Source organism: Temnothorax longispinosus, chromosome 4 (genome assembly GCF_030848805.1).
Source record: "Temnothorax longispinosus isolate EJ_2023e chromosome 4, Tlon_JGU_v1, whole genome shotgun sequence".
In the NCBI taxonomy this organism is placed as follows: Eukaryota; Metazoa; Arthropoda; class Insecta; order Hymenoptera; family Formicidae; genus Temnothorax; species Temnothorax longispinosus.
In genome coordinates this window covers 23,314,924-23,331,788 of record NC_092361.1, presented here as the reverse complement: position 1 = coordinate 23,331,788, position 16,865 = coordinate 23,314,924, and the positions used below count along the sequence as shown (strand labels likewise).

Genomic DNA, 16,865 nt, shown 5'->3' with positions numbered 1-16,865 from the left:
GTAACATTCTAAATATATTGCCAAATTGTACAAAGAGTTTAACTGTTTCATTAATTTAGACAGAACCGGCTTTCCTTTTAATATAAATATTAAAATGATAATATCTTCCATGTCATAATTGATTGAGATTAGAAGAGAGCAAGAGAGTTCTTTCGTGAATTAAGCTTTCATGAATCAAAAAATGATTATGTATTAGATATCTAAATTTTATTCTTTATTACATATTATAATTTAATTAAAAGATTAATAATTTATTTAATTTCGTTTTTTATATATGTATATAAACGTTATTAATTTATTAAAATAAAATATAGATAATATAATTAGAGTTATATACAAAAAGAAAATTAAATTCAAATTTTGAGGCATATTGTCCTAGTAATTTTTCTAAAAACAATCTTTTATCAAGACCTCTAATTTTAGTTGCTAATTAAAAAAATGTTGATGCCTCAGTTTAAAGAAGAACTGATTTTAAATTGGAGACGGATTATAAAGAGATGTTATATTTAATTAAATATACATCATGATAAGAGAGATAAGTCTGTATCTCGTAATAATTAGTGTAAATCGCAACGGATAGAAAGCCAGGAGGGAATGGACAGAACGGGAGGCTCGACGACGTATGTCCTCAAAAGCCGCGGAGCTTAGCGTTGAGTGATCGCCGCTCAGTCGACCTCGTAACCGGCGCCATATATCATTCAAGATGGCTGGCATCTCACGCTGTTCAGAGAGAGACAAGGGTGACAACCCTCCCGTCTCTGCTTGCTACTTTTGACTGGCTATGTCTACGCCTTCGCTGATAATCGTGTTAAGGAGATATCAACCCTGAAGCGGTGGTTTTTCCCTATCCACTGCAAACTATTAGTGTAAAAAGTTTCAATAAATGTGTGATTGCAATGAAATTGCGCATTAATAATAACATTTCTAATTACTTATTAATTATAGAAATTTTTTATTATTAAGAATATAATGAAATATGTTCAAAAAGTTAAATATTTCAATCAGTACATTAAAACTTTTTGATTATTTTAATCATAAAAAAAGTAAATTAAAATAAAAAAGACTAAAACAAAAAATAAATTAAATAAAGAAAATAAAAATGAACTAAATAATGTTAAGCGTTAAGTTAAATTAATGTTTACTATTATAATATTTTGCTTTTAATTTGTAATGTCATATTAAATATAATTACATTTAAAAAAAATAAGATTTGTTATTAATATGCTCGGTGAAAATTTAATATAAAAGTCCAATATTGTTTCAAAATATATATGTCTACGTCTAGAGTTGTAATTCTGGGATAATGTATTGATTAATTGTTTTGTATAAATAATCAGGGGATTATCAAAAGCTAATTAATTTGCATTTGCGGATTAATTACATGAATAAATTAATTAAATGGCTAGAGAAAATGTGAGATTTAGGTTTATCTATAGATCCGAATTTACATGAACAATGCAATTACATAATAATATGGTATACAATAAGCACAATTTAACATTATTTCTGTATTTGCAGACATACTCTCACTTTGGAAAAGTAACTGATGTGGAAAAATATTTTCCTCGGTTCCATCTACCGTCTATAAATGTGCTTTAAGACGACGCATCTCGCGTCGGTAAACGAAATTCCTCTGCAGCAAACTACCTTACTAACGTTAGGTTCAGTAAATTAATCAAATTTTAGGTTCAAATTTTCCTATTTAGCGTAAATTAACACTATCAATTCTGTCAGTTTTCTCAGATAAGTGTGTTAGCTGTATCAAATAGAAAATACTTATATATCTGAATAGATATTGAATATAGGCTTTCTTATCTCCTCCTTATTTCTTCAAATTATTCGAACACTAAACTCTAATTACTAAATTTATCTAAATAATTATTTAATTTATATAAGTGTTTCTACTCTTACATAAATAATTAGAAATGTATTGAATTTTACCGTGCAATATATTGAATGTATATAAAATAGAAAAAAGTGACATGTCTACAATGTAAAAGTTTTAATGTACTAGCACTTTTAAAAAATAGATGGATACTTTCTATTGCATCACAAAAAATGTATATTATATAAATTAAACTTTCAAGATATAAAAATTGTATTTTAATATACGAGACACGTAAACAAATATAACTCGATATTCACGCTATTTCGAATAAATGTTCCTTAAAGCTATATTCAGTACATATTTTTCAAAGGAACGACTAGCTTTTTATAAAGACAATATAGCTCGTCTATCTATCATACAACGAGCAATATTGGCATGCCCATCGGTTCTAATATTGAAATTGTACTTTTTGCAATATGAGAGTTATTTATGAAACGTAGCAGGCAATATAGGAACACGTAGGGAGGATGTCGGCATGTGATGGTAGCGTTCTGATATGATGTGATGCGATGCGAGGAGGATCGAGCTCGTTGAGATATATAATGCTCGACGTATGAAGCGCAGCGGAAAATAAATTATAAAAGATTGAAAGGCAAAATGAGTGAGTTTTTAATCTTTCATACAATCATATTGTTTTTCGTAGCCTGTCTTCGTATGTTTCTATCGTTATTTGATACATTGCTATTTTTAGAATAATATTAGAAGAGGATATGAAACGTTTTACTTTATATTTACTTTATATTTTCTCTAAATATTTTTTATTGTGCTATAACGGATGCCTGCTACGTGCTGTATTTATTTTATAAATAACTAAACTAACAATAAATTTTTTTCATATTTTAAATGCATAACAATAATATTATTTATGCGATTGATTTTCTACAGTGTCCTTTGACTTTTTTTTGTGAAATTGCAGTAGCAACGTGTAACGTGTACGGTTAGAGCCCACCGAAGCGACAGCTGTTCACCGGTTGGCTGCACTATTCGATTGTCTCGCTCTTGATGATTGATGATCGTTCGGGGTAGCTGCTGCTGTGCCTTGACTCCGCGTCTGTCTTTTCCCTCTTTTCCCTCTAGCTTTTTTCGTTTCCCTAACAATTTCAATGCAACGTACCGGGTCGACATACGATGTTAAAATTTTTCTTTTAAATCGTTAAGAAAAATCATGGAAATGGGGCAACAAGCGTAAAGAAAAGACGGATGATGGAGCATCGAAGAACTTGAACCGAAGAAAAGTTTAGAAATAACCCAACGATCATTTCTCAATATTTAAATTACCGTCCGAGTAAATAGCAATAAATAATAGTACTTGCAATAAATATAGAATGCTGCAAGTATTATTCAATTTTATAAAAAAATAACAAAAATAATAATATAATTAAAAATTGATGAAAGTTGAGCTATTAACTCAACTGAGCTATTAACAAACATGCACTTTCTAATTTTCCAGGAATTCTCATTTTTCCCATTTTCTTGTTTCTCGCGTTTATTGCAATCTCGCGTCATATCGTCGTACATTTGAAATTACAAGCGTATCTCGTCGGTAAAGATCAAAGCGCTGATGAACATCTTTGCATAAAAACAGCCGGTTGCGAAGCTTCGGCCGAAGACATCAGCTACACGGCAGCATCGTATGCGACACGGACGATATCTCTCTTTCGTCCCAACCCCTCTTATTTCTCACCGCCAGGCTGCCTCCCTCCCGCCCTCTCCCCGTCCCACTCCCCTTACCCAGCTACCATCACGACGGTCTGCTACCGTCTCCGTCCATCCCTCGTTCCCCATCGTCGCCCCTGTCTCACCCGACGACTACCGGAGCTCTGCTCTCGTCATTAGGCCAACGAGATTTTATTAAACTGCTCCTCCGCGCGCATAGGCGGCATTTCGCCTCTCTCACCTCCCCTCCTTCACTCTTGCCGGCCCTTTGCCAGTTATTACATGCAAAGTGAAAAAGTTGCCCATAGGGCTGACCATTATTCCATTGCGCTGCTCGCGCGTACAGCCTAGCCTCCTTCCATGTGCGTGCGCGCGGCACTTATACGAGCTACCGCGAGCATTTCTTCATTCTTTTTTGACTTCTCGGAGCCAGCGCGAGTAGCGCGACTAGCATCTCGCATGCCGCATGTTACAAATTAAGTTACATCAATTACAACGCGTGTACTCGACTATTGCAGACTGTGCGCGCCGCCGCCGCGCCGTGCCGCGACCTTCCGCGGGATAATTTCCTGCCAGTCCTTCGCTACAGAAACGCGATATCCGGCTGTCATTTTGCCCGAATGCTCGCGTACAAAGTTCTATTGTCAATCGAATTTGATATCTTGGTTAAAAAAATCTCCATTTTGTCTCACGATATACTATGTATTATCTATGCGAACATCAGTTTTGCGTATAGTTACTGCTCAAATATTACAATTTATCACTTTGTCACATCTCTCACATCAAAATGAAAACAGAAATTTGCCTTGAAAAATGTTTGGGCTGCATATGTCAATGCTATTTGTTTTTAAAATTTTCTAGTGTTCTCAAAATATAATAATTTTCACGTACATCAATTATTAGATACTAAATATATTAGCATCAGAAATCATTTTTTTTAGATTTATTTGACAAATTATTTGTATATTCATTATAAAAATTTATTTTAATTGTAAAGGGTCTATATATACCGAGAATAAAATGATTAAATCTGTTATGAGATATATTATGAATAGAATAGCAATATTTACCGTAGTTTTCCCGTCATCACAAAAATCAAATATGGACAATCGATTTACGAACTGCGCTGCACATCACAAAAACACAAGAAGTTTGACGTGATTTATTTTAATCACTGTTTCATCCGCGAGGATCGTGAAATTCGTCTTATGCCTATTGCGTAAATAGGCCAACTGAAAACGCATTGACATCGCAAGTCACCGGGCTAAGAGAGGGAGCGTCGGAGAGGTGGCGGAAGAAGAGAACGAGCCTGGTGCTGAATGGCGCCCTACCTGGTCCCCGAAGTCATAAATCATTCCCCCGCAATACTACCCCTCGGCGTTTTCCTGCACCATAACATCGCTGATCGGCGAACGGTCAACATCACCTGGAGCGCACCACGAAGAGGACCGTGCCTGCTCTCGCGACGGAATCTCACAGTAAAATTCCACGGAAAAAATCAGGTATATACTTAAAATAATTATTAAAGCTCGATCTCTTCTTTCCATTTGCAAAAGTTGAAAGATATTTTTTGGGACATTTTCATTAAAAACTAAAGTCGAAGTAAAAGATAAAAATTTTATCTCTCGAAACACGTATCCTAATGTACTGTCTTTGTAGACCGCGTTATTAGGATTAACGATGATCACTGATCAAATAACTTTGTGTTTACACATAATTAGCGTCGATATTATTTAAAGATAAAGGTATACTTTTCTGACCTTATAGAAAATAGAGACTGCAGGGAACGCTTGCCTGCCGCCCAACTACCAAACATAAAATTAATAGCCAGTTTTTACTACGCGGTACTAACGGCCGGAACTCTCCTGGTGGGAGGCCATAAATTTCAGCGGCACAGATTCAAAATGATCTCCTTTATTGCACGCAAGCTGAGTTAGTTTCGCTTTGGCCTGCCTCCTGTACAGTCGCACCGCCGCGCCGCGGCCGGTTTACGTCTCGCGCCGTGGAATGCGTGCTTCTTCCTTTTCTCTTTCCCGCTTCACCGCCAACTTTTATTGGCCGAAGCAATTAATTGTATGATCACGTGTTACTTCTATGCGCGATATGGCTCGGCCATATTGACTTTGCCGTGGTACACACCAACCCTGGTGAGTGCTATAATCGTAACAAATTAGTGATTGAAAAACAATAGCGTGTTTGACGCGCACTTTTGTGCATATTTGTAAACATATTGTGATAATGAGTGTTGTGATATAAAATCGGTTGTGAGATAAGATGTAGATTAAATTTTATAAGAAAATTTGTTTATCATGAAACTGAAAAGGTGAATTTATAGACGCATAAAAATTTTTAGTTAAAATTTTGGAAGAATTTTTAAAATAACAGTGAACTTTTTATAAAATTGACATTATTATCTCGTACATTTTGCTTTCAATTATTAAAACTGTGTAATGTAAAATTTACCAGAATGGAATATATATTTGGATATATATTAAGAGTGAATAAATGAATGAAAGGGTGGATCTTTCTCCAGGTTTTTTAAAGCAATGGATTTTAATTCTTTAACTAAAAAAGGAGTGAAATACATAATTGCTGCCATCTGTAGGTGGTCTTTGCAAAATAGTGTCACAGCGTATGCAAAAGATGACGCTGCTGCAGCAATTTGTAATGCTCCTTTCTTCTACAGCAGTCTCAGAGTGAAAGAACAGTTTACAATTAATTATATTGCGCAAAAAATTTAAACTTTTCTCTCTAAATGAGATTAGGTAAATTAATTTGAACACAGGATTAAATTTGCAAACTAAACTATTTTACATTTCGGAGAAGAAAAAGATTCAATATTTATTAGTTTATGCTGCAAATGATTTCTTAGAATCTTTTAAACAATTTTGAAAATTTAAATATATTTAAAATTTCATTGAATGCACTTATACTTTTATAACATAAAAATATTTGAACGTTTTGTTTTTGTTATAATTTTCGGATTTGTAATTCTAAGCAACATGATTGACATTATTAATTTAAGAATAACATTTTTATAGTAATTTTTGTGATAAGATAATAATTTAATAATAAAAATCAAACGTTCACATGCGTTGTATATTTCTTGTTTATACATTTTAATTTTTCATTTTTTATATAATATATGTAAAATAAAATATTATAAAGAATATCTCATAATCAGAACCATCTTCCTATAGATTTTCCATTAAATTTAGGGTGTCACTTATATTGCCTGTTCTGTTTAATGCATTTTTAAAAACTACATTATATCTGCAGGTCAATTAAGATATTTTTATTTTTATCCGGGAGATTTATTTCTCAGATGAATGAATGCTTTCCCTTGTTCCTTCGCAGAGAATTTATCAAAATTTTTATTATACTAATCTTAATACAATGTTATCGGATTTTTCTAATTAATGTTTCACTGCAATGTTTTTAAGCATTATTTTCTGTATAGATAACTGTAGTTTTTCATGTCACTTTAATAAAACAAGTTATTGTTTCTTTTTAATCTATGAAATGATTAAATCTTTAGTTAAACATATTAACCATGTAGTTGTTTTGATATTACGCGATCATTCTTTTGTATACGTATGTAATCTATTTATCAAATTGCAATCTAAGTATGTCGTAGGTTTTTTAAATCTGAAAAACACATTTTTCTTTAGTGTAATTTAATGATAAAAATTAAATGTACATCGCATGTTGATCGTTCATATGTTTTGTTTTTTCACTATTACCATAATACAAAATATGCCGATTGCACAAGAACCATTGTGTCCTATGTATGGTTTTCCCGTTAAATGTTGAGGTCACTTTAAGAAAAGATAAATAATAAAATAATTTATAAGCAAATAGTAATAATATTTCAATATTTAAATGTGAAATGTGTGTGTAGAATACGTTTAAAATGCGCGCATGTTTACTAATAACGAGGTCGCTTTGCAGCGGATAACTACTATAATTTTTGCAGATATGCGATAATAAAGAGAAAAAAATTACTCCCATTTGCGGAATTTACAATGGATACTTGTTTAATTTGTCGTCCTATGCGATATTCATTTCTCGTCTCCACGAGAGTAAGCGTTTTATGCACGGCGCTCCAAATACTGCAGCCATTTTATATAGATTGCAATGTATTGATCGTCTCCGCCAACTGCCGACATTGTACGTAGTATCAGAATGACAGGCTGGCAGATGGAATCGCAACTTCCTCTTCCCTCGCCACCACCTGCCATCACGATCCAACCCCCTTCAATGCTTTGGACTGCCTGCCAACCCCTCGTCTCCGCCTATGCCTATATATATGGATAGGTGGCTTCACAAGTCGCAAACACACAGACATACACATAAACACACACACACACACACAGAGCTCCCTGAAAACATATCTTTTTAATTAAAATGGCGCAACCACGTGTCACTCACGTTATGAGTATTTGGACTATGTCGACTTATCAAGGATTCTCAAAGTCCTTATGCATCTACAAAAACGACTGTTGTAGGATAGATTTTTGTCTGAGTGTCATAAAATAATTAACGTTGATATGTGTATATATATATGTGTATACAATAAGAAGCTGCTATATATATATATATATATATATATATATACTCATATTATTTTAAAGCTATGTTGTTACGTTTAATCTCTAGCAGCTTCTTATTGCCCTATGACGATCTCGTTCTCCTAAAAATCTCTTTCTTGTAGGAGACGCGCGATAGATTACCTCGGTAGAGCTGTGATAACATGTTCACGTTCGCATCCACTTCACTTTGACAAATGATCGCCTTTTGCGGAATCTCTCGCGCCTCCTAAACTACGTTACGATGTTTTATAGTTTAATATTGCTGTCCACAGAAACATTCTTTTTTACTAATTTAAGAAAGGATCTAAAACGACGGCAGAAGAGCACTTTAATGTGTGTCAACAGAAAATAAACATAAAAGCTAATATATTATCTGACTGGATGATGGCTATTATGCGATGTTTGTTGTTTGTTACTAGGTATCACATTAATATGGGGAACACAAAGGAGAATCTGAGAAGAATTGGAGAAGAGATAAAAGAATATAAAAAAGGAAGACGAAAAGCGCAAAAGAAAATAAGAGGATAAAGCAAAACGTTTCTTACTACGTCAAGTATAAGATAGGGTGGTCTTCATCCGCAAAAGTGCCCCACGGGAGCTGCGTCAACGTCTTACAGAAGAAGCAGAACCCCCTTCGTTTCCCGATCCTTTTGGCCTTTCAAGTTACCTCTTCACGGATCTTCACGGATGAGCAAGATCACAACGGCAACGAGTTTTCTGGACGGACGTCACTCAGATTCCGACCTTCTACCATTCTTCTTTCCCGTTATGATTTATGGATTCATTAATGCGACATACAACACTTTCTCGGCGCGGGAAAAAGGAACGTTGATTAACCGTTTTATTTTTGGTGCTGAAGCAAATGTAAGATACGACTATATCGAATTGCTCTATTTATTCTTGGCAAACTGCAAACAAACGAATTTTTTTTATGGATTTTGAGAACATTTTACGCCTAAATTTACGTTAAATATTTTATTTTTAATAAATAATGAAATGTTGATAACTATTGAAATGCAAGGATCTTACTATATTGCATATATACTACTGTATATTGTGGCAGTGCAGTAAAGCGTATCACGAGTTTCGCGCAAGTTTTTATAGCGATCTATAAATGTGGCGGGTTAGAACTTTCGGAGTAATAAAAGCACTAAAAAATTTAAACTTGTAATTAAAAAGATTACCTTATACTTAATTTTTAAATAAATTGTGAAGAACGAGATCGTATAATATTTAATACTCGCAATTGTATAATATTTTTAAGCAAGCTTCCTAAATAAAATTAAATATTATTTCTATCAGTATGCGCGGTTTACCGTAACTGTGACAAAGACATTGTTTTTTTAAGACAGGAGCGAAAAGTACCTAAATTTCAATATAGTGGGCGGCATTGCAGTTCGTTGTTAGAGTCTTTAACCCGCCCACCTCAATTCAGATTCATCTCAATAACATTAGCTTAATCGTTTAAGCTTTTAATTACGCCGGCTTATATTCATCCTACAGAAAATCTACCTGCGTACGATTTACTGAACTTTTTTTTGTAAACATATTAGCAATTCTGAAAACAGTTATAATTTTGGAACCAAAATTATGTTGCATCTGTATATACATAAGTTTTATATATTAAAAATTATATTAGTATACAAAAGCAGATAAGTAAAATTTAAATTTTAAAGAACAAAAGCTAATTATTATATTGAATTTTCTAATTATTCTTACAAATTAAAGTTCAGTTGGGTATCGATGCTATTGAATCGTTCACGTAATAGTCACATGGAGCCATTTGATTTACATAGAATAAAACGCTGCCGATTCTTTTATGACAACTTTAATTTCAGATTCAAATTTGTCGCGAGTTACGAATGCGAATCGGTTGCCGTGCCGAAGAACAGAAAAGGAAATCCACGGACTATCGGCTGGATTATTATTCCAAGCATGCCTCTCGGACGTCCATTGCTTCTGAAACATTCCACGATACGATACATGGTGTCAGTCGAAGACCAACGCTTCTTCGTGAACGTGCAAGTGTGGCGCGATCGGGATACGCTTGCGAACAATAATCTCGCAGAAGGTATTCTCTTTTTAGATAATCCTTTTCAATTCTTAATATTTGTATAGAGACAATTGATTGTATTATATATTCTAACCGAATTAACATATTGCGTTGTTTAAATTTTTATTTGAAGTTTATTTAAAAATATTTATGTAAAATAGTTTATTTTACATAGCACATTATAATTGCGAAGGTATGAGTACTGCACCTACACAAGATATATTTTTTGTAATATAATTAAAATACTGTGTCAGCGCTGTATTTAGAAAACTCACTGTTAAATTTTATCTGTCAATACGTTATCTCTCTGTTGTCGCGCTGGACTAAGCGGTCTTTTATGGCAATGACCCCCAGTGAATTAATCAATAAATACGTAGCTACACTGCGTGAACTATATTACGGTTTGCCTGTAAATGGTGTCTGGGAACGCAGACGCATTGCTCGATGGCCAAATATATTTTTGGTTATTTAGCCTACGTTTAATTATTACTAAAAAAAAAATATGTATATATACGTGAATATTGAAAAATTAATCAAAATTACTGTTCCGAATTACTGTTCTTGCAATTATGTATGGAATAAGTTTCTGTGATGAACAGTGAAAGGTATTATTAATTGACCACTATGTTATGCGCGAATTAAGCCATGCATTTAATGATTAATCTCTGTCCAGGTGTCTAGTCAGTCTCTACGAAGTGTAAGCTGATTGGTTTAACGAAGACCTGCTCAAAGTTCCGAAAATGATCAGGAGGCAGAGATCCTCATGTTCGTGTCAGAGATTCATCCACATTCGCAACTTTATCCGATGATGAGACGTAAGCAAACTTTAGGAAGACATATTGCGTGTGAGTTGAGAATGACAGGTGGAAAGGTGGTTGAATAGTATATGACATGGGGCCGATGTTATGAAGAGACAAATAGTACAGTCGCGATTTATCGAGTTAGATCCGGAATCCTCCTTTGTGTAATTTTAATTCTCTAGCATGTAGCGTGCATTAATTGCTCCTCGTCTCTTTATCTACTTTTGATTTACTTAATATTGTGCTAGAAAGACTTTTAATATATGTGCTGCGCAAGGAGAATTACGAATTGCTTTCAAATAAAGTATATTGGACAACATTGCTCTCTTTCTTCTCCGTTTCATTATTCTCGTTAAATATATTTTTTTTCAACTTTGATCGATCTCAAGTAATTTTTTTTCATTTTCACGTTTATGAACCGTCTTCTATACTTGTATCACAGACATACAAAGTATTTTATACGATTTCTTTATCGCTCGTCGCTTATCTTTCATATTTTGCGCTTCATTATTTTCATCCCTTCATCCCGACGATATTTTTGATGGAAAAGGCGTGCAACGGCTCATCGCTATCTGCTTGATTCTTCTATCTTATCGCGATTCGACTCCTTCGCCGTTTTAAGCATCCCCCTCGCAAGCTGCGTGTCCTTTCTCCTTCTACTTAACTTTTTCTATCCGTTATACATACACACACGGCTAACTCCTCCGTCTCCTTCCGTCGCTAAGCGTCGATGGAGGCACGCTCTACGGCACAACCCTCACCCTCCGACATAGACACGTTCTCTCTCTCTCTTTCTCTCTCTCTCTCTATCCACTCTTCTCGTTTCCCTCTCGTGTCAGCCTCCGCAGCTTCAGGAGCAGAGAGACGATCAATACGTCGCTCTAGAACGGAGAAGGAACGGAAGCTACGTCATTGGGAGACTTTGGTGCTCGTGGGGAGCGGAAAGGGGCCGAGGTAAAGGGACCTTTTCCAGGCGATTCCTCGAGAAGCAGAGGAGAGGAGAGCAGGCCTGGCTCAGACCAGATATGCCCAGCTATGAGCGCGAAAAGATGATGAGACGAAGGGTGGCCCCTAGGTTTTGCATCTCTCTTTCTCTAGCGGGGCGGTTGACAGGGACCCCGGGCCGAGACTGCACGACTCGAACCGAACGTCAACGAGCGCAGGGACGGCTGTGCGATCGGTTCCATCCAACGTTGATAAACTTATCAGGAGGACTGTGCTCATGATTTTTGCCGTTTCGCGTCGATGTGATCTAAGTAACATTTAACGTTTGCCATTCGCTATAGAACTCGTCTGACGATTATCACTCGTACAAATTAATATCGACCGCCATGTCCATGCAAGTCATGCTAAAATAATCCAATAATATTTTTCTCGCAAAAAAAAAATAAATAAAAATTCTTTAAGATATATAAACTAACGTTCTAAGAAATATTTAGATATTACTTATAGAGAGATTTGCACAATATCGATAATTTAACTTAAACACAAAAACGTAATTGTCATAAAGAGGTGATAAATGTATCGTATCTCGTGTATACACTTATGGAATTATCTTTTTCCATTTCATCGATAGTTCTTGATGGTTCAAGATTTATTTAAATTTTCAGTATTCAAGTGTATTCTATGGTATAGAAAGCTTTATCGATTGGCGTGCAAGCGACAGATTATTACGCATATATTTTAAACTGTTTTCGGAAGGTTTGGCTTTTCGGCGAATACGTGCGTATATAAGGTTGTATCTTTCATCAGCTAACAATAATCAATACATCAACTAGCAACTAATATAACAATTCTCTATATGTTGAGGGTTATGAATCAATGTTTAATAGTTTTGTAATATTTCAAGAAAGAAATTTAACTTTTTAAAGTTTTCAATTATATGATTGATGTGCTAAAGTTACTTATGAACTCTGCACATAAAAATAACAAATATGCATATAGAATAAGCACAATGATATATCTTATTCAAGTAAAATGTATCTTATTTGTCCATGACAGCTTGTTAGCTTAATAAAGTTTAATAAGAAGAATGAAATGAGCAATGTATTTTTCTCGGAATATAATGTAAATTTTTACTAAAATAAAACTGTAATTTGTTAGCAAAAATATAAAAGAGATAAAGGAGATAGAAGGGAAGAAAAAAGAGAGTGATCATTATAAAAAAATTTTGATTTTAAAGTAAAATTTGATTACAAAAACAAATACAACTCGACGAATCGTTCTAATATTTAGATTCTCGGTAATAATAGAATTGATAAATGTTGCTAAGAACCGAAATTTCGAGTTGCGGAGGCACCGCGCAAACCTACGGCCCTGTGCTGTGGCATCCCCCGTGCCGGAGTGAGGGTGCGTGCGGTCCAATCATCGCAGAATCCGGAGAAAGCCCCTGGCTTCACCCGGGCAGCCGTGGGAGAGACGCCCCGCAACTCGAGGATTCGCTTGTCGCCGAATATCTTCTGTATCCGAGTCGTAAAGGACAGTCGACGGTATACAGCGTTTCGTTAGAGGGGCGTTGGCCCGTACTTTTGCCCTGTGTGCCCTTGCAAATTTGAAAGAAAACTTGGTTCCATCAGAATTTCGTCATCTTTACACGCCTGACAAACTTGATTGGCACGCGAGGCTCTAGTGACAAACTGAAATCGACCTCGGATGACCTCGAGGATCAATCGAACGTGAAATAATGCCAAACTGCGGAAACTCTTAGTGTTTTTCGAGCGGTTCAAGTGTCTTTCTCCTTCACGCACGAATTTGTACAGTTTGTTAATAACAATTATCTAATACCGCTCCGTCAAGAGCGAACGTGCTAAATGTGTATTAAATGTGCATGAATGTGAGTTCGTCTGCTCAGATTATAGAAATATGTTTTGTATCATTTCACACTGTGTCGTATATTATTCTCAATGTGTATTTATAATTAACGGATTGCGTTGCGATGGTTTAATGTTACACTCCGAAGACAGATATTACTTTTGCGCACGAATATCTCCGAAAATTATATTTTCGCATGATCGTTTTTACTCTAAACTTTTTATTGTATGCAACATACATTTGTTGTAAACAAATATCGTATATGTATGTAACAATCACGTGTATATGTATATACACATAGTTTTATTCGCCTTCTATTTGTATTTCAAGCATGGTTTCTACTCTGGCATGTCTTTTCGCACTTTTAATAATATCTTCTTTCATGAACATTGTCTAATTACAACTTTTTAGTATATTAGCTTTGATGGACAAGTGGTTAGTACCCCGTATATTATTGCATCCATATTTATTATGACGCATATTTATATTTGTACAATTATAATATTGTCAATAGAAAAGTTTTCGTAACAGCAAGAGTAGTTATTATGTAGTTAGACAAATCATTTTACCTATCTTGTATATATTATAAAATTATACCTCAGTTCCTTTTATAAATTACGTTTTCACTTTTAGAACCATGCATATCCTCCACTCTCCTCTTTCCCCCCTGCGTCTCCATATCGAATTCAATGCCAATACATATGAAATAATTGATAAATTATACACGCTATAAATATAAATATTTGGTCTATATTCTTATTATTCAAAGAGGATATTAACCATTGGCCCTCATGTTATTCGTATATAAATACAAAAGCATCAAAACACGACGACACGTGAGTAAAAGTATATACGCAAAATATATACTTGAGTAACAAATACTCAACATCTATATTATATTATTTGGAAAAAATAATATCAAAAAGTTTGAAAAATTTCAACAATTCTGATGTGAATGATGTATAGATGATCATGATACAAAGCACAATGCGCTAAATCAAGTATTAAAATCGAGGAAAGGTAATCGTGTCAGGTAGGCACTATTATAATTCACGACTTCCTTTAACCATACCCCGGATATGCATGCCGGGTCACGTCCTGTTTCAGCGGAGGTTTTCCGGCGTCACGTACGCTGGCGCGGCTAGAGCTAAACTTTTAATCTGCCGCAGCTTTAAATAGTCATGTCCGTTATTTGCGCTTCATATCAAATCTGATTAGTTGAAAATTCTCCTATTCCTACACTTTTTTTTGGCTGTTATGACTAGAAGTTGTTATGTGATTTAAACAAGTAAAATGAGATTATTATTTTAATCACCATATTAATTTTAGAATACAAAAAACCACGATTACGTATATCTAAGCTTATAAAACAAAATTATACAAAATATTTTAGACATAAATATAACTGTGAGATAGCAAGAGTGAATATATTAAATCGAAAATTTTGTTGCAGATTGCTACTATGTGGAAATGACAAGGGAAGGTTGCAAAGAATAGGCACATTCGTGATCTACCCTGTAGATCCGGGCTTTTGTAGAATGTAAATATCAGAAGCTCGACTCTACAGGTATCTTACGGATGACATGCCACGCGACTCTAGATTGCGATGACGCCATACTTGTTTACAAAATGAGTAATGATGACTCTCCGAGAATATGTAGAATAGTTTGAATATCGGTTCTATTAATATGTCAAGAACTATAAGTGTAAAAAATGAGTACATTTATTAAAATTAATAAATTATTATAATTTTTATCAGATTTTTTAATAAAATCCAATTAGATTTAAACATTGTAATAAAATGTATGCGTAAAAATCATATTAAAACTTTAATTCACTTTTGCATGACATGTTACAGTGTCATCTCTCTCTCTTTCTTTCTCTCTTTCTTTCTCTCTCTCAATATTAGAAAGTTATTTTATGTTACAATAGTGTTAACTAATTCTATAAATATTTTTCACAATATTTAATATTTATTTAAGAAAATATAAGAAGAAAGTTTTGATAAAATTTGATAATTGTCTAGAAGTTTTTAATTAACGAAAGCTGATTCTTGATTAATACGTGCTAGATGATCCTTGTTTATTTTGTTTGTATAAAAAACTTATTGTATTATATAACAAACAAAACAAAAGCATCATGTTTACTCATTTTATTCCTTATTTATTTTTTCTACATTAAAAAATTTCCTTATACGTATATTACCTGTATATTACAATCCTAATTTCTACAGTTCTAAAAAAACTTATAATGAATAAAAAGAAGCTTCCATTAAAATAAAAATAAGCAATTTTGTAAAAAAATGTTAATAAAATTTTATTAATTATAATTAGACATCAGATTCTTTATATGCAGATTGGTAAAAAAGAGCAATTATAATAACTAAGATTTCATTATTTATAATATTCAACATATTTATACCTAACATGTGTTGCAGTAGAAATATGATAGATATTATAAATAATCTTAGTTATTAATTGCTTTTTTCCACCAATCTGCATATAAAAAATCCGATGTCTAATTATAATATAATGCATTTATTTACAAAATGCAATCTATATTTAATAGATATATTCAACTTATTTATTTATATATATATTATTTATTACAAAATTTATTTATTTTAAATGTTTAGTAGAAATAAATTGTATTTTAGCAATTGTAATATTATTTGTTTAAATTAGGCGATTATTAATATTAAATTAATTAAATATTATATTAAATTATTATTTATATTTTCACAATGTGTGTGCTTACAGTTTATAATTTTTAAAATAATATTTAATAAAAAAATAAAAAAGAATCTGCATACTTAAATCGACGATTTGCTCTAGCGGAAATTTCAGGTACGATGTTAATGTGTACCTATATGCGATGATACGACAGAAATCTTCTTTTCGACTTTCCTAGTACAGACATCTATATAACTAAATATATGTAAGAGAAATTTAATTTTCGTGGTTTTTAGTTTAAAACAATATATAACATAAAGCCAAAAATATTAATCTAATATGTATATTTTGTTACATGTTTTAAATATAAGATAATTATAAAGCATACCAAGT

General features: G+C 33.4%; 1 long non-coding RNA gene across 2 annotated transcripts; it reads left to right on the top strand.

The window, feature by feature from the left end:
• The first annotated feature begins 4,798 nt into the window (after window positions 1-4,798).
• On the top strand, window positions 4,799-15,648 carry LOC139812030 (uncharacterized). Of its 2 annotated transcripts, XR_011731808.1 has the most exons (5): window positions 4,799-5,046; window positions 8,556-9,000; window positions 9,975-10,207; window positions 10,863-11,004; window positions 15,254-15,648. It is a non-coding gene; the product is annotated as an uncharacterized lncRNA (long non-coding RNA). The 2 variants fall into 2 exon arrangements; XR_011731807.1 differs by lacking the exon at window positions 15,254-15,648 and having other exon boundaries at window positions 10,863-12,363.
• Window positions 15,649-16,865: the final 1,217 nt, after the last annotated feature.